The following is a 23,713-nucleotide window of genomic DNA, read 5'->3' as shown; positions in this document are numbered from 1 at the left end:
TGAGGTCATCACTATTATTTGCTGATAATTCTCAGTCTCCACCCCAGTCTCCGTATCCAGATACAGTTCCTCTAAGGTTGTTTCAGATACTAAGACTTTTCCTTATCCATTGGCTCATAGGGTGATTTGCCTCCTCCCAAACAAAATGTCTGTTAGTGGTCTTTTTAAAAATTTTTTCGGGGCGCCTGGGTGGCGCAGTTGGTTAAGCGTCCGACTTCAGCCAGGTCACCATCTCGCGGTCCGTGAGTTCGAGCCCCGTGTCGGGCTATGGGCTGATGGCTCAGAGCCTGGAGCCTATTTCCGATTCTGTGTCTCCCTCTCTCTCTGCCCCTCCCCCGTTCATGCTCTGTCTCTCCCTGTCCCAAAAATAAATAAACGTTGAAAAAAAAAATTTTTTTTTAATTTTTTTTTCAATGTTTATTTATTTTTGAGAGAGACAGAGTGCAAGCCGGGGAGGGGCAGAAGGAGAGGGAGACAGAATCCAAAGCAGTCTCCAGGCTCTGAGCTGCCAGCCCAGAGCCCGATGCGGGGCTCGAACCCACGGATTGTGAGATCATGACCTGAGCCAAAACCGGATGCTTAACCGACTGAGCCACCCACACACCCCTGTTAGTGATTTATTTTTTATGTTGAAACTTGTTCCTCCCTCTGAGATTTTGTTTTCCCTCTCCTCTTGCTATATTGGAGCAATACTGTACAGGGAGAGATGCTAGAAAGTCCTGTTAGTGGGAGGCCTCTTTTTCTGATGTACATCTATGCTGACCCCATGGAGTAGAAATAAGGACACAATATCATATGTCCATTGTGTTTCATCACTGAACTTGCCCCTTTCTTTTCTCTCAGCTCTTCTTTACCCCCACCCAAGTTTGACTTAAGGAGTACTTCTGTACTCTTTAGCTATTTTATGACCAGTATTTTGCAGGTTATATACAAAGACACTACTGACTCAAATTGTACATCTTTCAGATATCAGTCTTTTATTTGTAATTACATTCTTTTAGGAAGTAGAGGCTTCTTGCTATTTAACTGCAGTGCTTTGCTTTTATTTGTTTGTGTTGCTGCTTACCAAATTGGGAAAGCAATACCAAAATACCAGGATAGTATATAGATAACCACTGCTTTCTGAAATCAAGTTCAGGAGCACACTGGAAAACAAGGAATTCCAGAGATCTTAACGAACATCTTTTCTCCTCGAGGGCTCTGCCAGTGCCCCTTTTTTCTGCCTGGGGTACTCTGATTTGTTCTTGTTATTTTGGTAGGCAGCTGTTCTAAGTTTTTCCCTTGCTGCTCCTTTCTCTACAATCCTGCAGTCTTCGCCCCAGAGCTGATGAGGCTCTTTCGTTTTGACCTGCAGTATCTCCGTGTATTGCAGGGCTGAGCCCTGCCATCTAGACTGCCTTTCTGCTTCATTTTGCTCCTGACCTAAACCCCCCTGCTATTCCAGGCCTGGCCTCTCATGACCAGAGACTGCTGACTCATCCTGGCCTGTGCCAAGCTGTGCAGTCGCTTAGCGATGTGGACAGGAGTCGAAGGACTAGAATGAGATCACTGAACTCATTTCACTTGTTGCTTACGGTACAGTCCAGCATGAGCTGGAAATGTAGGAACCTCAGCCTCCCGAGCAGAAAGAGTAAGTAGCTTACACACACTGCATCACCCAGTCCTCAACAAGCAGTGGTCGGGTGGTGGGTGGGGGCTGGCTTTCTCATGGCCGTGGCCAGGGCATTCCGGTTCATCAGGAGTGTTCCTTTGTCCTCTCTTCTTCCTCTCCTCCACAGTTGTACCCTCCCCCGCTTCCCTGAACTTCCCTTCTGAAAATGTCCGGATGGCACAGCAATGATCTGGGCAGAAATGAAATTTTGCTAATAAGCAGCCTCCGCAAGAAATCCTGGAACAGTGACACTGTTAAAACTGCTTCGTTTAGTTTGTCTACTGGGAACTCACATGAACTTCCCAACAGAATTCAAGGGGATGAAAACTCTTTTTTTTTTTTTTTTTTTTGGTTCCTTTTTTCTTCTTGATTCTCTTTTTCTTTCTGTTTTGAGGGAGGTAGTTTCAGGAGACATGGCTGCATTCTGGTGTGGTGTAAAGTTTTCCGTCGGGAGACAATAATGTACATTCCTCTGGCAGGACGGGATGGGGTTTTTTTTTGTTTCTCTTGCTGTTGTTTATTTATAAGACATTTCCTCTCAGTTAGTGGAAGTTAGATCGTAAGAGGCTCCAGTGATTTTCCTTCCACCTCCCCTCCCTAATTTCTGTGCTTCAGCACTCTGGAACACTGTGAACTCGACAAACTAATCAGAGCAGGGAGCTTAGCAGCCAGGCCTGGACACTCTCAAGAGACTGTGCTGATTCTCAGTCGACACTCCTTGGATCAGGAACCACAGTCCTGGTGAGTGGTGAGGTTCCAGAATTTGATGTGTCAAGGATTCTATTCTTGGTGTCTCTGAGGCAGTCAGGAAATAAAGGGTGTTTAAAAAAAAAATACAGTTTTTTTCAAACGCTACCAAACAATCCAACGGAATGATGAAGAGTTTAGTGTGCACAGCTGAGAGCATTCTATGGACAATGGCAGAGCCTTGAGTCTGTTCTCAGGAGGATCGTGCAGGCATAGGTTTCACGCTGCCACCGATGGATGTCAGCCTTGACATGCCTAGCAGACATGCTTGTGGGAGGAGGAAGGTAGGTGAGTGTGTGAGGGCAGGGAGGTAGCTTTCGGGCTGGTAAGAGGGGGAAATGAAAGTGGGATTCATCGTGCGTTTGGAGTTTCTCTCTACCAACTTCACGCAACTCTATTCTAAGCATTTACATTCTGCTCAGAATACTTACGTACCCAGCTGAGCAGGGAAGAAACGTAGATGCATAGCAAAGGAATATTGTTAATACTGTTCTTCTAATGATCACTTTGCTAAGAACCAGTTGCTTTTAAATGTTAGGGAACCTCCCCTCACCCGACACTTGGAAAATATTATTTGTCACACCCTCTTCTTTCTTCTTCTGCATTCATGGTATCGAATAGAAGAATGCAGTGAGAATCCTTATTTGGTTCCAGGGAAATTTATCATCCTCACATAGGAAAACTAGATGACTGTCCTCACAGTATTAAACCCAAATATAGTATTGTCCTCAATATAAGAGACTGGTTGAGTGTGCTCTGGGAAGTTGTCGAAGGAATGGAATGAGGGTGGTTGCATCCTGTCTGATACAAGACTAGCAGAGGAGTCCACAGACGAACTTCCAGAGCCAATATGTGCCTTCCATGTCCTTACTGATAACTCACACTCTCCATGGAAGTGGAATTTCGACTAGAATGTGTGTATGCCCTTTGCCATCAGGTGCCTACTTAGCTGCTTTTTCAAAGGTATTTGATCTTACCGTGTTTTCTTATCTTCTTTTCCACTTTCAAGAATCTGGCACATTCCAAAATATTAAAAGTGGAAAAACCAAACAAACAACAACAACAAAAAAAAACCCTTGGTGGCCATAAAAAACATTTGACTGTGTGGCAGCATCTGAAGTGAATTGCTCTTTGGAAGTAGGGAGGAGTCTTTGATGTCCCCAATATGGTTCTCATAGGCTAAAACTTTCAAGAGCCACAACCCAGCCTAAGGGGCACTTACTCGATGTTCTTAAATATTTGGAAAGAGATGCTATTTTATTGTTTTAGTTGTCCTTGCTATTAACACATTGCCAGTAGATTCCTCCTAAAAGTTGAAAATGCTTTAGCAATCATTGATTTTACATTGAACCAGATGTGTACTGTGTGTGCCTGTTGTATGCACTCTTGTCCAAGCCGGTGCAGTCATCCAACGTATTACATTGGTACTTAGCTTCGGAATTTTGTTTGCTACTCTGGGCGATTCACATTCTTAACCAGGAAACTCACACATGCTCATATATCCCAAGTTCTCTACAGAGATGGACCCCTGCAACAGCCTCATCAAGGATCTGTCATGACCTCTAGAACAAAGAGTCAGGCTCCTATCACAAAACTACAATTTGTGAGGCACATCAAATCCCTCACCTGTCATTGTGACAGGAAGCAGTCTCCCAGTTTTATTAAGGCCAGTGTGACAAAAGTTTAATGGTACGTAATGGTAAAGTTTGCTGTTCAGTTAGGCATGCTAGTTATGGCCATGCTGTTTGTATGTTATAATGTTTTCTTGGGGATTTTCCATTAGTCTCTTGTTTTCTAAAGAAAGAAGTTGAATAGAAAAATGGTGTTAAAAATTTTTAAATATGGTATAAAAAAAGTAACTAGCTTTTATCCCACTACCACCAAGACCTAACTGGGAGGCTGCGCTTCCCTCAGTTAACACTCAGGCTGCAGACTCCCGGGAGAACTATCCGTAAGCCTCTGGTAAGGATGTCTATTAGGACTACACCTAAGGCAGGCTGACTCTCTAACTCTTTGAAAACATTTTAATGTTGAAATCTCCTACGTCTATATATATAATTTTCTGAGCATCCTTAGGCAGAGAATAGGTAAACATGAATTTCTAAGAGTGTATCCCAAGAGATGACATTTTAAATATATAACCTGCCAGAGAGATTTTCCTTATTATTGGCAAGATCTGGAGGTCCACGTGGCTGTGGAAGAATTCCACGGCTAAGTTTGAGTATATAAGTCAGAATATGATCAGTATATCTCTGATATACAAGTTAAGATAATGATGTATTTCTTTTGGTTTAAATGGTTGTATTATTACCTGATTTTTTTCAATGCTTATGTTATAAAACTTAATAGTGTACTACCAGTAGTGCAGTTTCTCAGTGCTCATCTTGAAAAACTGAAATGTCATTTCAGAGGATGCATGTTGTAAAATGTAGATTTTCTTGCATGCATCATGTTAGCATTCACTACCCGTATGTTGCATTCATTTAATTAGGCAGTCATAGTTAGACAAAAGTGACATTGCTAAATAACAGAATTATGATCACACCAATAAGAAACTAAATTTAAAAAAGTAAATTTTTTATTTACATAAAAGTGCTTTTTATATTGATGTGAGTCCTTTAAAAAGATGCATATTTTCAAAAGTTAAAAAGAAGGGGTTGATTCATTGTTTCATGTGATTGTGTATGTATGTTAGCTTGTAAATGCATATATACTTGCATAATGACATATGTATACTCAGCTATTGATAATATGACCAACTACTAGCTAGGCTTCCTTGCCTTTGAATTCAGTCCGATGTTTTGTAAATTGACCTTAAGTGAACTGTAGTTGACACTTTATCATACTGACAACACAGAAATTTTGTACAAATATTTATGAAGAGTGTCTGCAAAAGGTGAGATTTGGTTAGCCAATAAGATTAGTAATTATCCTCTGACAAATATAAATGTTGAATTACAGGCCTAGATTCTATTACGTACAGTTTCGAAATAATAATGGCTATATGTATAAAGTAGTTAAAATTAAGTGGAAGGAAATTAAATTGCTATTAATTATCTTAAAAGTGAGAATATATTTAATGAATTTGCTTTATTTTGTAAGAATGAATCTATATACAAATGTCCCAAGTTATTCTAGGTTCTCAGTTAGTTGTACATTAAATACTTTGATGCTGTATTTACATATCAACATCAGCAACTATAATTTTCCAGGCATCTTTTCAAGACACCCAGCCATATCATATCCTTGTCAAGTTACACTTTTTTCTCTGAAGCTTTTTATGATAACCCAAACTAAAAGTTAACTTCCCCTTCTGACACTGTTAGCATTTAGAAAATCGGTTGGCCCTTATCAGATACTGCTTTGACTTGAAGTTTTTTGTATGCAGTGCCCTCCTAGTCAATGTCTAATTGCCTCATTCTAAGTGGAGGATGGAGGAATAGGTGATGGATGAATATCTATATGCGAATTCATTGACAATGTATATGTTTTACTTATAACAAAAGAAATATGTCCAGAAAACAAATCAATGAACTCTTCTATATCTGAACCCCTTAAATTCCCATATTAGATCTTCCAACTATCTGACAGCATCTGCAGCCCTTTGCCAAGGTACCTTCTCAGATTTCTACAATGCACAGGTGATTTCTGATGGGACATGGGGTTTTGAGCTTGCAGTGGTTCCATTCATTTTCCAGGACTCTTGAGGGTGGCCAAATACCCAACTTGTTATGCTCATGCAGTCTGAAAGTACCAGATTCACCTAGAATATATCATATTGACCAAAGGCCTCTCCAGTGTGTTAGTACTCACTTACAGTCAATCAGTGGTTCTTCCTTTCCTCAAACCCAACATCTTAGGAGCTCAGGCTGATGTCAGATGTGGAAAGGCATGAAGACTGCCTATGAATGCCCTGTGAACTAGACAGGGAAGGGGTGGGGCAGACGGACAGCATAATAAAGAGAGGGGCAAGAGGACAGGCAGCCAAATCATTTGCACTATCCTAACAAGCACTAATTAAATGCCCCCTTTTTAGGTACGATACAGCTTTAAAAAGTGCAATTGTTTCTCATGGATGAGTAGAGAAATTGGTGGGGTCTCTTGGTGCTGCTTCAGTCATTAAACCACAGCACACTAAGGAGCCTTTAGTGCTCTGGGAACATCAGAGGAGAGGAGAAATTCCAGCACCTTGAATGGCACCCTGCTGACATGAATTACATTCAGGGAGTTACTTCATATGCTACAAACCAACCCTGATAAACAACAACTAAAAGAAATCAAAATATTGTGTAAAATGTGCTTTAATTAAATCTGTTGCCAATGGTCAGTCAACTTGGCAATGTGCAGACTACATCTAATTCTCTCTCCTACACAGAATTCTTTTCTAGAACTTCTAATATATATAATGAAATGTACTAGTTGCCTTTTCATCTCTTTTTATTTTCCCTACTTATCCTTTAGTAAACTGAATTCCTAGAGGTAAGCAGCCAGAGGGAGAAGGAGAAGTGATTCACATAATAGATAATTAACCCTTGAACAATGAAATGTTAACTCTCCACAGACATGCCAAAAAATAAAATGTTTTGTTGTTGAATTTGTTCTCCTTTGGGTGTTAACACATTAAGGACAACTCCATTAGCACAAACTTGGCATCAACAACCTGTTCATCCTCAAGATACAAATGCCACGCTCACCTTCCAGTTCATTCTGGCAGGATTTGTAGCATGATGTCCTCTTGGGTAGTCATGTACGAACCACTCCGAGGGGCAAAATTGTGTGAGTGCCTAATCCACTTTTGAAAATGAAAGAAAAGGATCTGCTTTATGAAAGGCACCTAATAAGGAAAGACACAAATCGTAATAAAAAGTATTAGCACCTTGCACCTCCCGTTAATTGCCTTCCTAGTCAAGAGGAACCAAAATAGTGTAATAAATGTTAGAACTACATCATGAACAGAGTGCAAAGAATTGTCTGTACCTTTTAATACTGAAATGAAAAGTGTAGCAAACCTTAAACTACCCATGCAGTCTTAATTTAGGCTCCTTACCTTTCAGTTAATTCATTTGTCTGACGAGGATAATAGTACCCACTCAGCTTACTTACCAGTGTGGTTATGAGGATCAGATTACAAAGACTGTTCTTTCAATGCATTCATTAAGCATGGATTTAACATTAATTCATTCACTCACTCATTTATTTATTAATTCAAGAAACATTTTGAACCCCTACTCTGTGTCAGGTATTATTCTAGAAACTAAAGATGGATGCATTTATTAACAAATATTTATGGAGGAGCACATTATGTACACCCAGTACTTTTGCAAGGGCTGGGGATACTACAGTAAACACAACAAACAGAAGTCTGTGTTCTCATAAAGCTTACATTTTAGTCAAGAGACAAAAATAATAAGCAAGTACATATGTCAAGTGTATCATGTTGAAGAGGAGAAAAGTGAAGAAGGAAAGAGAGTAAGAGTGTATCAGGGATAAGTTTGTAATTTTCAATTGAAGAGAGAAGAGATGCCACATTGAGGGGGCAACATTTGAGAAAGGTGAAGAAGAAAATTTTATAGATATCTAAGCAAGAGCATTTTTGGCCATGGAACCAAGTGCAAGGGCCCTGGACAAGAATGCATCTGGCAAGTTTGAATGGTAACATGGTAGTCTTTGTGGCAGGATCAGAGTAGGCAGGCAGAAGAATGGTGGGAGCTAAAGGAAGGGAAGCAGTGGGGACCTGAGCATGTAGGCCTTTATGTGCTGTGGTGAAGGTTTTGACTTTGTCAGTGAGAATACACAGATGAATAAGACATGACCTCACATTGCTCCATGGGAGGGACAGATAGGCAGACAAGTTGGGATGATGCCATATGCTAAGTATCATAATTGAAGGATGTTCAAGGAACTTTGGAGGCACAAAAGAGTGTGTTCAGTTGAACGTACCTTGGGGCAGGGGGCAGAGAAAGCTTCACAGAAGAGCTAATAAATCCATGCTGGGCTTTGAAGGATTTTCCCAGATGGTCAGAGGGAGGAAAGGCTGAGGGGCAAAGGCACTTAAATAGGAAATAATGAGGCAGAGTTGGGGATCGGTGTCACCAATGTTTAGCAGAGGAGTGGGGGAAAATGATGCTGTAGATGTAGGCAGGGAACAATCATGTTGGGCCTTGATCACCATGCAAAGAAGTTTTAACTTCATCCTGTGGTATTTGGGGAGCTATCGAAAGTTTTAAGTAGAGAAGGTTAATGATCAAATTGTGTTATGGAAGATCGCCCTGGCAGCAGGCTGGAGGATGGATTGGAGGAATGGGAGAATGGAGGCAGGAAAATTAGGAGGCAACTGAAATTATTCAGACAGGAAACAGTGAAGCCCTGAACTAGGACAATAACTGTGGGAATAGAGAGGAGACACGTTCAAGAGATAAGAGGCAGAACGAGCACAATTTAATAACCTTTGGGCTGGGCATTGAGAGAAGAAGGCATTTTGGATTGCTCCCAGGTTTCTGCCTCATACAACTAAGCAAGAAAATCTATGAGGAGGAGGAGCAGGTTTTGTAGGCTGGAAAGCTGATACATTTGCTTTTGAATGTGTTTGTTTTGAGACATCGGGAGAATCCAGACTTCTGGTAGGCTGTTGGATTTAGTCAGGAAAACCGAAGATAGGTCAGAGATAGACATAAGTTGGACAATCATCTGAATTGTCAGCATCATGGTAGTAGTTAAAATTATAGAATGGACTCTTCTCAAAGAAAATTTATTGACAGAAAGCAAAAGGGAGCTGATCCTTAGGAGTTTACCACATTGATGGAACAGAGAGAGGAAGAGGAGCCTTAGAAAGGATGACTATTATGAGCAACTATCATAGGCCGGTCATCATGCCAAATGGTGGGGGAACCAAGATGACTGGCACCCGGATCCTGCCCCGGAAGTACCCACAGTTTGTACAAATGTAAGAGGTTATTATTACTCTCACCAACAGCCATGGAACAGTGCTAACAGAACAGAGGAAATGCCCATGCATAACAGAGAAAGTTGTGTGGAATACTTAATTAGCATCAAGGGAGATTATTATAAAAGCAGGATCTTAGAATGTTGGCGGCATGCATTTTTGCTATACAGTTCCTTTCTGATGTCTCTAATACTTGTATGTGTATGTTCCACTGTTAGCATGGGTTCAAGCTATTGGCAAAACAAGCCAGGTGTAAATTATGGTAGAATTGAAATCGATAGCGCTTTGCAGCACTGGAGTGCCCAGTTCACATCAGGGCGTGCGTCTGTGTTCACTGAAACATGGCTATCAAGTGCACCCCGAGTCATTAGATGTGTTATCCAGTGAATAACAGCATAATGATATTTTAGCAGAGCAGCCTTATGATAAATTCTGCTTTAGTGAAACTCCATATACAGAGCAATTTCTCCTGGCCGTGTACATTGCATGGCAAAGAAAGGATATCCTGCTGCGTATCAGAAGGCTGTAATTTCATTTAGGGGTTCTATTGACATCGTAAACTGCAAGAGCAGAGCTCAAGTGGCTATTTAAGTCGTAGGAACTTCAAGCTAAAATTACTGCCTGGTCCTAATCGCCACCTCCAGGGGACTCCTGCCTATACATATGTGCTTTATATTTCTATCTTTGTGTCTATAAATACTCAATCACTCCAGGGGATGAGGTGATAAGCTGTCCTAAAATATGACAGGTGTCAGTCACCTTTGCAGCTACTTCAAGCTAAGGGCCAAAAGCAGCTATATTATTCATTGAGGGTCAAATGCTAAAAGGGGGCAGAAACCCTTGACGAGTTCAGAGGTTGGGTGTTCCTGTTTTTCTGCTTCAAGATATTCTCTATCAAATGTGAGGTCGGGGTCTTCTGGCATGTTGAGGCTACAAAACAGGGATATTTGGACTTACCTGTACAACAGGGTTTACAGCCTAGAAGTCCTTGCCCCATTCTTTCCCCTCTTTTTTTGACCCAGATCACTTATGAAAATAATAGTACTGGATAGTCTTAATACCCAGTAAGATGCAGCTTATACAGTGCTCCATGAAAGTGATTCCCTTGATGTCTAAAGGGGGCATTCTGTCTTGAGATATAGTCAAGCTGAAAATTGCAAACAGTAATAATTGACTTGAATGTCTATGATGCTTTGGAATTGATTCCAGGAGATAAAAAAAGAAAGAATCAAAGCTAAATATGGTATGTTTTGTTGTTGTTGTTGTTGTTGTTGTTGTTATTGTTGTTGTTGTTGTTGTTGTTTTAATGAAAATTTCATGTTTATACCCCTACATTAACAATCAACTTTGTCAAGAGTAGACACTACAAAATTGGACACCGGAGTCCCAACTCCTTCAGCCATTATGGTCCTGATGTTTTATTTGGTCACTCTCATTCCTGGTTTAGGATTCATCTGTCCACATGCTGTCTGAATAAGAAATTCTAGCAGAATTATCATGGTTAAGAAAAATCACAGTAATAATAGAACTTATGATTCCTCATAAGGTAAAGGTGTTCAATAGTCATCTTATTAACTCTTATGTCACCCTGTGGAGAAGTGGAGAATGAAAATGTCGAGAGCTGGACCCCCACACAGGGGCCGACTGAAACTGATATTTTCACTTTCCATATTGACCTGCCTATTGTTCTACCACTTCATCACAGTATTTCTTTATTGCTTAAGTAGCATCCTAAAAATTAAAATCTATAAGAGCCCAATCTCTCTCATCTGTTACCATGATACTTTCATTATATGCTTGAACAACGTAATATGCCATTGTTACACTTCTGAGAAGGGCTATTGCTCAAGTAAGAGTATCCTCAGAACATTTATATTTATGGGAATGTAAAAAGTTATTATATAGACATAGACAAGTTCTGACGTGAGAGAATACAATTCTTCTATTGTTCCTCTGGATTTAGGTAGCATAGCAGCGTGCTTAAGAGGGCAGAGTGCCTGGGTCCTACCACTTAGTAGCTGTGTGAATTTGAAAAAGCTGTTTAATACTCAGTGCCTCAGTTTCTTAATCTGTAAAATAGAGATGATGATACCATAATCATAAAATTACTGTGGGGAGTAAATGATCTAATGAATGTAAAATATTTCACCCAATACCTGGTACACAGGAAGCACCCAGTAAACATTGGCTGCTGTTATAATCACCAATATCATCCTCCTCGTCATCACTTATTCCTTCCCTGTAAAGTCATGATTAATACCTGTTAGGAAAAAACCTACACAAGGGTAGGTATGTCCACATATACAAACACGCACGCACACATACCCTATCCACCTAAGATGGCTTGCGTATCCCATCTGTGGGCTTAAACTTCACCTTCACATGAATCTCAATGTCTCATTAGGCTCAATGTCATCTTAAGCAGAGAACATATAAGGAATTCATACATGGACGTGGTGGGTTTGATTCCAGTTTAGCCTTAAAAGCTGGTTTCCAGTACTTGATGCAGAATTACTCAGTTGCTGGGCTCACTCCTATTACCTACTCACTCTAGTTCCTCTCTTCTTATCACTTAAGTTCTTACTAAACTGTAGATTCTGTTAAGCATGGCCAAATCCAGGTCTATTGATCAGTTCAGCAGTATAGTTCAATAAATTATTATGTCAGCTCAATAAATGTAGGATGGGTGAATGAATGACTGAGTGAATGAATGTTCTTCTACTTCCAGCCTCTTCACTTAGGTCTTAGTCCTGGCTATCTGATGTTCTAAATGCTGACCTCATTATTTACCTAGGTCATAATATTCACTGTCCCTCACTATTATTCTCAGTCTTCCAGTCCAAACTCTCCCAGTTAATTTTGTCTTCTTGCCTGATTTGAAACTCTCAACAAAAATTTCCAATAAATATAAAAGGCCTACCCTTCTATCTGCTTCATTTTTTCCTTCATCGTGCCATGGACATCATCTTTACAACTATGTTCTTTATGCCTCTACCTATGCCTTCTTCCCATTTGAAATTTGAATTTAATCTTACAAGTGATTCATTATCCATTCACATTTTAATCTGATGTCCTTGTTTCCAACCTTGATTTTGATCTTTATATCATGTTGTTCACATAACCCTTTCTATATTTATTATATTTTGAGGAAAATATGCTTATATCAATAATAAGTAAATGAAAGCTGATATCAAGCCATATCTGTAAGAAATAGCATTCAACAACCTTGGCAGACTTTGTGTTGTACTATTTGCTATGCCTCCCACAATGGTCCTTATCTTAACCCCTTGATGAATTTTCAGAGATCTTATATCCTGAACTAGGTCTCAGTTGCCCTATAGCTGCTTTACCTCTGGGTTGGTGCTAACAACATCCAAATCTTAATGTAAAATTTAATTGGGCAATGTTGGCATTAGTGTAGAATGTGTCTAGTAGTAAATATCACATGTGAAAGGGGGAGGAACTAAAAGCAAAATGCAACATTGTTGCATCCAGTAAAGACCATTAACCATTATATGTTGATATATTTACTGTGTTCTCTTTATTATCACTATTTGTCAGACTCTTAAACGGGAAGAGTTACAATTTAATTTTTTTAATGTTTATTTTTGAGAGAGAGAGACAGAGCATGTGCGACAGAGCAGGGGCAGAGAGGGAGGGAGACACAGAATCTGAAGGAGGCTCTAGGCTCTGAGCTGTTAGCACAGAGCCTGACTCAGAGCTCGAACTCTTGAACCTTGAGATTCCTAACCGACTGAGCCACCCAGGCACCACCAGAAGAGTTACAATTTAAATTTAGAAACAAATATGATGCTAATCTTAATTAGTACCTGTCACAATAGTTAACAGTGTTACTGATTGTCAATGATATGATACCTGCCTACAAAGAGCTTATAGTTTGTATAGTCTTGTTGCAGAGATTAGTAATTAGATCCTAAAGCTAATTATGTGGAAATTACTAGTCTATTATTATGCAGCAAAATGAGCAATAACGAAAGGCAGTCAATGCTATAAGAATTCATATCAGAATAACCTCTACTAATACATGGAAGGCTTCATAGTAGAGGGAGAGCTTTAACTGTACATGTTTTTGTATATGTATATGTGTATGTAAAAGCTGAGCATTGAAGAATGACGGAAAAAGCGTCTTTCAGGGAGAAGGAAAGATGGACTGCCATGGTGTGCTGTCAGAAACAGGGAAGTAGTGAGAATGAAGAAAAATTTCAAACAGAAAGAAGGGATGGCAGTGGGAATGATGGCGTGTAGAGGAAGTAAGGAATTTAGAGATGAGATCCATGTTGGTGAAAATTAAGATATGAATTTGGAAAGGCAGATGGAATCCAGAATTTATTCTTTGTGGGTGATGAGAACATACAGTCATACAATTAAAACTCAATAAAGTTTGCTGAATAATTGAGCAAGCAAAAATAATGAAAGCAGTGTTTTAGGAGTTGACCTGGCTATAGTGTGCAGAGTGGTATGAGGGAGATGATTCTAGTCAGAGATGCCAGCTGGGAGAAAATTGCAGTCATTCAGATGTAGAGCAATCAAAACTCAAATATAGTCATGATTGTGGAGATTTAAAAAGGGGGGCGGTTATTTCTAAAACATATTAACAGCACTCTCCTTGTCTCTTCCCTACCAGCCCTAACCCTAGTCCCAGCTAACCATAATTTTCACTGAAAAATATCTTCTCTAACTGTGGGGTCCTCCTTACCTTTTGGGTTGATTTTAGTGAAGTTGGTTACTACTCATAAGGTAGAACCAGATTGAGGAATGGACCCCCGGGGTCACTCAAGCCTCCAACCGGTGAGGGCTTTATTATATCCCTGAACAACCTAATGTGATCTCAAAGTTCAACTGCTCAGGTAATAAACTCGGGGACACACAGACATCTCTCGGTTCCCATTTGTGAGATCCAGAAATGCATGACTGTGCAGGAAATCTCAAATACCATAAAGTTCTGATTTGCTTAGGGGGATTTAGGAAGAAGGTTCTTTTTGTTTGTTTGTTCCATCCATCACCATTTTTTTTTTTCAGGAGGAAGTTTCTTAACTATACAGTTCCCAACTCTCACTGCCCAACTCTTAAATAGCAATAGAACCATTTTCCTCCTTCCTTCTTCAATTCAACCAGATCAAAACCAAAAGACTATATGCTAGCATAAGTCTCAAGTCCATCCCAAGCTTTGTCTTTATCCAGAGACAGTCTCAGAGATCCCAACAGTATCCTCATACTTTGTTGTGAGAAACAATGCTCATTAACTTGTCCTTTGCTGTGTGCCTAGTTCACCCATCATTATCAATCATGCTCCCAGTTGGGCCTTTCTTTGGATGGTTCTGACATTTCTTAGAGAGTAACAATTTGGCCAATATATAATGACTATATTTAACTTTCTGTTGACCAAAAATTGCGTGTATACTTTCCTTTGTTTCATTCTTTGACACACCCTCTCCCCATTTTATACTATATTAGAGTATTTTCTTGCCTACTCAGAGCTCCTTTTAGGTAAGACCATGCCTTACTTTTCTATGTTCTGGGTACAGCATAATGTATGCCCCACAGTAGAACACCAGTATACATTTTTGGACTCTCCTGGTTTCATGCATTTATTTTAAGTAAATTCTATGCCCAACACGGGGCTTGAATTCACAACCTCGAGATGAGTAGTCATGTGCTTTACCGACTGAGCCAGCCAGGCACCCCCGATTTCATGTACTTGGAACAGGGACAATCCTCCATGAAGTCTGGCGTCTTTAATGTGGAAAATACCTCCTAAGTATCAAACTCGCTGGTGTCCCCAGCCAATAGTCCCAGATATATACTAGGCCTAATTTTTCCCAGCAGTTGGCATAGGGAATGTGAAATTGATGGCTCTGCTCGTCAAACCTGTCTGTCTTCACAGGGTAGAGTAGCACCATTTAGAGGAAGAGTGTTTAGAAAATTAAACAAGGACTGTCTGAATAGGAGACCTATCGGCCTGCAATGGAATGACAGGTTTCTGCCCACAAACTGGGGTTAAGACCTGAATATTGATGCTTCCTTTCACCCATTTGTGAGTAATGGGCCTCACCCCATTAGTGGGTGAATGTGTTACACCACTGGAAGTTGTTATGCATTCTCTGTAGATCTGTATGAAGGAGCTGTAGATATACATAAATATGTACTTGCCAACAGATCTCTGTATTTATCTGCCTGTCAGTGGGAGCAGACAGGGCAAGCTCTGTGATGGGCGAGAACTGCAGGTCAAAGCTGTGCTCTGGCTGCTGCTGCTGCTGCTGCTGCTGCTGCTGCTGCTGTGGCTTTATCATTTGAGTCCCACAGGAGGCCAGAGGAATCCTGTCAGCTGTCATTCTAGCCTAATCCAGGAGGCTAGCTCTGGTCACTGGCAAAACTAAGGAGACCTTACAAATGTTGTCTGCCAATGTTGTGTGGCCAGTGGAGATGAGGTCTTACAGCCATGGTCACCTACCATCTATAATCTTTCAGTTATACCTCAAGAGTCTCCTACCTCTCTGCCACCTCCAGGCACTGTCTCTAATGCTGTTCTGATGCTGTCTTATCCTGGATTCTGTCAGGTGCATTTCCTGCTGCAACCTCTACCACTTTCTGTCTGTTAGCCTCTACCCCACTCAAGAGACACAGCCTCTACCAGTTGGAAAAAAATCATTGTGCTTCAAGCTTCTAAGGGAAATCGTCTACTATCTTCGGTGCTTATTTTAGCAGCAGTCACACCCCTACAAATACATACATCACCGTGCCTGGTCTTGACCATCAATATGCAATATGCCTTGTGAAGAAAAAGACATTTTTCCTCTAAAATAACAACATAGTAGTGATGGCAAGCTGAATTTATTATTATTTTGTATATAACTGAGGAAAACAAGCACAGCCAACTTGTGTTTTTAATCTAGGCCCGTTTACCAGTTTAATTTGATAGTGGGAATTAATTGTGCAATTCTTAATATAACTACAGTACAACCACAATTAAAAGACATTCTTTACAGTCATTGCCCCTCCTTCTCATGCTTATAAGAGGGCATGGACCATTCTTTTCCCCCAAATTCAATTTTCGTCAAGATTGTGGAATTATTGCAAAAGAAGTGACAGGAGTATTTTTGTTTTTCGGTTGGTTGACTTTGCATCCATTTAATAAAAGTCTGACTGAAAGACACAAGGAATGGAACTCCTCTTAGTGTTTCTTGACTGTGCCTTTCTCTAAAAGGTGGGGGGAAAGGCAGAAGAGTTTTGTCTCAGCCAGAATTTGGAAGGCAAGAGACTAACTCATCAGAGAGAGGTGAGATGATGTGAAAAGGCCTATTTCTGAGTGTCAAAAAGGTAGAAGACAGATGTTTTACTGAGCAGGAGGGGTACTGGGCTCAAACATAGAGATTTCTATTCTGAATTATTTTTCTTTCATATGTTTCCTTCTTATTACTATTATTAATATGTCTGGGATGCAGCAAAAGCAGACTGAGTTTTCTGAAGACCACCTCCAAAAGGATAGAAATTAATAATTTGATCAACCAGATTGGCAGCCGATTAAGTAAAAATGAAAAAAGGAAACCCTGTTTACAATTAAGGATGTTTACTGAACACAAGCTTTTTAAAAAAATAATTAGACATTGATATTTGGGAGTTTAAAGCTGATACTTCTTTTTTTTTTTTTTTAATTTTTTTTTTCAACGTTTATTTATTTTTGGGACAGAGAGAGACAGAGCATGAACGGGGGAGGGGCAGAGAGAGAGGGAGACACAGAATCGGAAACAGGCTCCAGGCTCTGAGCCATCAGCCCAGAGCCCGACGCGGGGCTCGAACTCACGGACCGCGAGATCGTGACCTGGCTGAAGTCGGGCGCTTAACCGACTGCGCCACCCAGGCGCCCCTAAAGCTGATACTTCTGTGGGAGTGAGCTAGTTAAGAACCTTATTTGACTATGTTGCTATTGATAAAAGCCCTAAAACTCACAAATATATCTAAACTTATTTTAAAAATAGTGAGTTTCTAGTTTTGCTAGGAGAGTCTGCACCTGCTTAAAATGTTAAAATGGAATGGTTCATTAGGAATGAAGAATTTTTTAGCTGCCAATGTAAATCTTTCTCTAGGACAGTGTTTCCCAAGTGTGCCCTTGATCCTAAGAATCATAGGGGTGACTTGTGAAATATGCACATTTCTGGGTCCCACACCAGACTTAGAGAATCAGAAACTTCCATGGAGCAGTCTTGGTGTTTGTACCTGATACAAGAAACCTAGTCAGTTGGTATGATCAGGGAAATTTGGGAAACACTACTCTAAGAGACTTTTTTTAGAACACACGAAAAGAAGGAGTGATGGATCAGTTTATTCCATATAAAAGTGATCCTACATGTACATTTCTCTTGTGTTCTTCCCAGGAAGTCAGAAGCATTTTAAGTGGGTAAGGGAGGTCTTTCTCTAGATCAGGGTTTGTTGCTTTACCTAATAAATGGTAATCATGTAAAATAGAAGTTCCTAGATTAGGAATTTGGAGCTTGAATTGTAGTTCTGGCTGAAATTCTCACCTTTATGACCTTGTACCGCCTCATAGCTTAACTGCTCACATTAGAACAATGATGAGGTTGCAGAAAATGTTACTTGTGAACCATTACCAGCTCTATATCATTACAAATATTAAATAACTTCTGTGACTTTGTTTAGGGACCATAACCATATACGATGATTTTTGTGCTTAATCGGATGTGCAGGTTTAGACATGTTCATAAATATTATTTCCAGAGTTTTTACCTATTTCTGAAACTAAGTTAAGTTATAGTTTAAGATAATAAACTCTTTGGAAAACTGCCGTTCTGCTTCTAACTGTTAGAAGCATCTTCCAGGATAATCATTGACAAGGGCTTGTCATATTGAAGTCACATGATGGATAGTGATGAGTAAGAGAATGAATGAATGAATGAATGAATGAATGAACGAACCAGCCAACCAACAACCTGGTGCCAGTGCCTGTTCTAGGTGCTAATACTTCCAAGTCCATAGAGGCATGGAGAATTATACCCTTCAGCTAAATGTCGAAGGACTAGTAATGAAGATAATTTTTAAATAAATATAAATAGTCATAGCTTGGGAGTGTTATGAAGCTATATCAAAACTGCTTGGCTGGGTGCAGCAATAAAAACAGGAAAGGGAGAAAATGCTGCTCCAGAGTTTTGAAGGTGAAGACAGAGAAGTATAGTGGTAGAGGTTTATGTTTCCTAAACTCCCTTGTCAGCTCAGCATGTCCTCAGTGTAAATACACATATGACAGTGGCCTATGCACTCATTCACACTTCAGAGAAGCCCTTGGTTTCCTTTTCTCCCTCCATTTTAGCAGTGAGCAGCCTGCAGCCTTTTGATGCAGCTGACTTTGTACATTACATGACTGAACTCAGCTATGCCAAACATCCTCGAGGAAGTTGACATTTGTGTACTTTGAAAGAAAAAAAAAGAAAAGTGAATCCCAACTGCTTCCTCCTGCCCTTTTGATTAAGAGAACGGTAAGTCAGCAGGAGAGGTGCTGCTTTTAACAAGCAGGGGTGTGCAGAACTGATTGGTATCTTTCTTTGAAAAAAAGTAGAAAAGATTGATGTTAAACAACACTAATCAGAGTTGATTACAGGGACTGAATGAATTCATTGATGGGAAAGAGCCATGGTTCCAGAGACAACAAAAGAGATTAGATAATAGTCAGGGGAATAGTATTTGGAATTGTTCTGCTCATCTCTGACACCCAGGAATCAGTGCCCCTAGCTCTTTAACCACTCCTTGGAATAGACTTATCTGTGCACTGAGTGCACTTCTCTGCTGGGAATGTTCTTCTCCTTGAGCTTTGTGTAGCTGGCACTTTCTCTTCATCCAAGTCTCAGCCTTCCCTGACCACCTCATCTAAAGTGGTGCTTCCATCACAACCTGGGTGGGCCCTACCCACCTCTGAAACCCCATTTTCTCCTACTCCCAAACATCACCAAGTGCTCTGTCTGAAACCACCTACAATTTGCGGAATGGGCCATACCCTGCCTTTCTCTGTAATTTTAAACATTTTTAAATTTTATTTTGTATTTTTGATGTTACCATAACCTGGTATTTCCTTCCATCCTCTAGTCTTTGCCTCCTCCCATCCTACAGGTTTCATCTCGGGCATCATCTCCTCCAAACTTGTTATTGAGCCTCCTCATTAAAAGTCAGGGTCCCATGCTTGTTCTCACATAGCTATTTATGCTTAATTTGGGTATAGCAGATGTCACCCTATGTCATAGTTCATTGGATTTTACTTTCCCTTCTCCCTAAAAGACTAAAATATTTGAGGGCAGGGATTCTGTATCTTTAATGCCAGCAAAATACCCAGAACATATTGGGTGTTTAATTAATAAAGAATCAATCAATGCTTCCTTCCTACATTCCTCTATGTTTTAAAATCATGGCCTAAAATAAATAAATACCCAGAGGAAGAAATTCTTATACTGAATGGATAACTCATCAGTTATCTATTTACCAAAAAAGTAATAGGACAAAAGAAATGGAGAATCAAATTTTATAGGTTGTTCCAGATAGCAGTCTGACTGTGAATGAGGAAACCTTTGGAGAAACAGCTTTTTGGACTAATGCTATAATTTCTGACCAGTGAATAAATGTGTCGCTTATTGTGCAAAAATTAGGCTGTTGTTATTAAACTTATAATTAATAATAATGTACTGTTTACATAGGCTTCTCTTTTAGGAACCCCCAAGTATTCAGCATACATCATCTGCCTAATGCTGTATTCTGCCTCATGTTAATAAACTCATGCATACTGAATATTTACCACCTGAGTACCCTAGAATCTTGATAAATAGTATCTAGCAAATGAATATATTAAGGTCATTATTTTTAATAATCTCATACATTTAAACTCCCACCGAAATGTGTTTTCTTCTCATATAGCAACAGGTGGGTAACCACATCTCCATTCAACACATGGAAAGTAGAACATATAGAGAATCACCTCAGCCTTTTAAGTGAAATTTATCCCAGCTAGTTCATGATTACAACATTTTAATGTCATATTAGATTTTACTAATAACTCCATTGGGCCTAGAAAGGAATTTATAAGATTTAATAACATCATGAGAATGCTGTTGAGCCTGTGAGAGAAGAACCTAAATCGTCTTATGGTTCAAGGTGATGGAGTCCCATGGAAGTCAAACACTGGCTTACCATATTTGCGCAAATGTTGGTTGTACCAGTGGCTAAAAGATGGGGGAGCTCAGGGACGTTTATATCATTGCCATGAAAATTTCATTTTCCCTTTCATCTGAGATTATTCTTGAATTGGTCATTCTTATACTTTTCAATGCAGGTCTCAATCTTACATTCTCCAGTGTATCTTGGATATCTTTCCATTTCAAAACAGAGAGAGCTACCTTAATCTTTTATTCAGTGGCATGGTATTCCATTACTTAACAGTGTCATAGTTTATTCTACCAGTCCCTACTTATAAACAGTTTTTGTCATTTGAAACAATGCTCCAATGAAAAGCTTTGTACATTAATCATTTTGTAGATGTGCTGGTTTCTGCAGGATAAATTCTCAGAAGTAAAATTGTTGGTCAGAGGGATACATGCATCTTAAAATTCGAGAAACTTTGCCAAATTGATTTCCAGAGGTGTTATATTAATGAGCAGCCCCATTGGTAATATATGAAACTACCCCTTTAACCACAGCTTCAACAAAATAGGGTATCTTTAGCCTTTGAATTTTTGCCAATTGTATTGGTAAAGATGATATCTTATTATATTTTTAATTTGCATTTTCTTTATTATGAATGATTCTGAGCATCCCTTAATGTGTTTGATAATTTGGGCGTTTATTTTTCTTTTTTTTTTTTTTTTAATGTTTTATTCATTTTTGAGACAGAGAGAGACAGAGCATGAATGGGGGAGGGGCAGAGAGAGAGGGAGACACAGAATTGGAAGCAGGCTCCAGGCTCTGAGCCATCAGCCCAGAGCCCGACGCGGGGCTCGAACTCACGGGCCGTGAGATCGTGACCTGGCTGAAGTCGGACGCTTAACCAACTGTGCCACCCAGGCGCCCCTGGGCGTTTATTTTTCTATAATGTGTCTGTTCATCTCCTTTACTTCTTTCTGTTGGATTCTTAGCCTTTTTTTCATTGGTTTCCTGCTACTTATATATTAAAGAGATAATCTGCTCATCTATAGGAATATTGTGAATTATTTTATCTACATGAGAATATTGAAATTATCTTTCCCAGTTTATCTTTTTAAAAAATTCCTCATTATGGTACATATATTTTTGCCAGACAGAAGTTTGTTTTTAATTCAATCTTTTCTATTATGGCTTCTAGATATTGAGTCATAGGTGGAAAGTCTTTCCCCATGCCAAGATTATAAAGGGATTTACCCATGTTTTCTTTTAGTACTTTGATAGTTTAGATTTTTATATTGAAAAATATGATTTACAGAATGAGAATTTTAATCCAGAAAATATTTTCAGGATAAAGGAGGCTCTGAGGAGAGAGAAACCATAATGTTCCCAGAGCTTACTGAGCTGTGGCTGACCTACTATCATTTACATACTATACTAAATCTCATTCCTTTCTGCCAGTAGGATACAATACAATTACAATGAAAAAGAACAATCTGGATTTTAAAATTAAACTTAAAAATGACTATGTTTAGCCTTTGTTTTTTTTTTATGTTATAGAAAGAAAAACATGAGACTTTTATTCCGTCAACCCTGAATTGTACATAAGGGTAACTGAGCTTATAGAATTATTTTTTGGTGATCCCCATTCCAGAATTTTTGGACCTGGACCAGAAGCATGCATGAATTCATTAACTAATTCAGTAATTACTTATTGAACACCTTCAATATTTTTAAATATAATTTATTGTCAGATTGGTTTCCACACAACACCCAGTGCTCATCCCAACAAGTGCCCTCCTCAATGCCCATCACCCACTTTCCCCTCTCACCCACCCTCCATCAACCCTCAGTTTGTTCTCAGTATCCAAAATTCTCTTATGGTTTGCCTCCCTCCCTCTCTGTAACTTTTTTCCCCTTCCCCTCCCCCATGATCTTCTGTTAATTTTCTCAAGATCCACATATAAGTGAAAACATATGGTATCTCTCTCTGACTGACTTATTTCACTTAGCATAATACCCTCCAGTTCCATCCACGTTGCTGCAAATTAGCTTTTGTTTTTCTATGTTGCTATTTGTTTTATTTTTTTGTTTGTTTCTTTCATTATTTCTGTGAGAAGGCTGTCTACTAGTAGAAAGGTCATAAGCTAATGGCATTATTTTGGTTCAAATTCCAGTATCCTCTACAATTCAGCACTAAAATCTTGTTGCTTATCAAATGCAAACTGGTGTAAACAGTGCCTACAACCTAGCCCCTGGAGTCAGAGGCTCTGAATTCATTTGCTGTACCCCAGAGCATCTTTCTTTGCCATGACTGCCATATGGATAAAATGGCAAGAATGAGATTGTTATTTTGGTAACAGTAAGAAAGCCAGTAGGTACATTTAAAAAAGTTCCTTGCTTTCTATAGAAAATTAGTTCATAAAGTTATTAGTTGATGATATTTTCAAATTATGTAATATATGAATTTTTAGAAGGGGGCTTTGGGTAGAAAACTTTTTTCCCAGTTAATATTTGCTTACCCTCTTCTATGTTTTGCTTTCACTTTTTTTTTTTTAGTTTTTTTTTTAATGTTTATTTTTTGAGAGAGAGATTAACAGAGTGTGGTGAGCAAGGGAAGGGCAGAGAGAGAGAGAAGAAGACCCAGAATCTAAAGCAGGCTCCAGGCTCTGAGCTGTCAGCACAGAACCCAATGCGGGGCTCAAACCCATGAATCGTGAGATCATGACCTGAGCCGAAGTCGGAACCTCAACCGACTGAGCCACCCAGGCGCCCTTTGCTTTCACTTTCAAAAGTGGTCTTCCAACAAGTATCTGTTCTAGGTTCTGAGGTAAATAAAATAGACACATACAGAAACTCCTTATCTTGAAAGAGCTAATATTTGGAGGGGAAGGGCAGAGAATAAACATAAACACACATAGAATACAAAGCATATGAGAAGTCAGTAAGTACAATAGTGAGCAATAAAAGTGGGAAGGGGATGGGAAATGTTGTGAAAGGGATATTTCTATGATGTCTAGAATCAAAGAATTCTACACATTTAGCAATTTAGATATCTCAGAGTTCCAAATACACTGAAATGATTATTTGTATCACAGGGAGAAGCAGAACTAAATATAGGTAGGTAACCAATCATTTACGAACATATTGGCTCTATCTAAAGCCAAATGACAGCTTATGTCAAACTTTTCTACAGATATCTTACATGTAAGCAGATACTC

General features: G+C 39.4%; 1 protein-coding gene across 48 annotated transcripts in view; it reads left to right on the top strand.

Moving 5' to 3' along the window:
- The window catches only part of ZBTB20 (zinc finger and BTB domain containing 20), a 770,914-nt gene that overhangs the window by 481,083 nt on the left and 266,118 nt on the right, over window positions 1–23,713 (top strand). For 3 of the 48 annotated variants that reach the window (XM_045436918.1, XM_045436903.1, XM_045436912.1), the window contains exons 1-2: window positions 1,437–1,630; window positions 2,267–2,392. The exons of 42 other annotated variants lie outside the window; for them this stretch is intronic. The gene's annotated coding sequence lies outside the window, so the exon portion shown is untranslated. Of the gene's footprint in view, window positions 1–1,313; window positions 1,631–2,266; window positions 2,393–23,713 lie in introns of those variants that run through there. 3 more of the 48 variants (XM_045436914.1, XM_045436909.1, XM_045436898.1) reach the window with 2 other exon arrangements.

This window comes from Leopardus geoffroyi, chromosome C2, assembly GCF_018350155.1.
Source record: "Leopardus geoffroyi isolate Oge1 chromosome C2, O.geoffroyi_Oge1_pat1.0, whole genome shotgun sequence".
Taxonomy (NCBI): domain Eukaryota; kingdom Metazoa; phylum Chordata; class Mammalia; order Carnivora; family Felidae; genus Leopardus; species Leopardus geoffroyi.
Note: the sequence above shows the minus strand (reverse complement) of the source record. Positions and strands in the feature narration are given on the sequence as shown.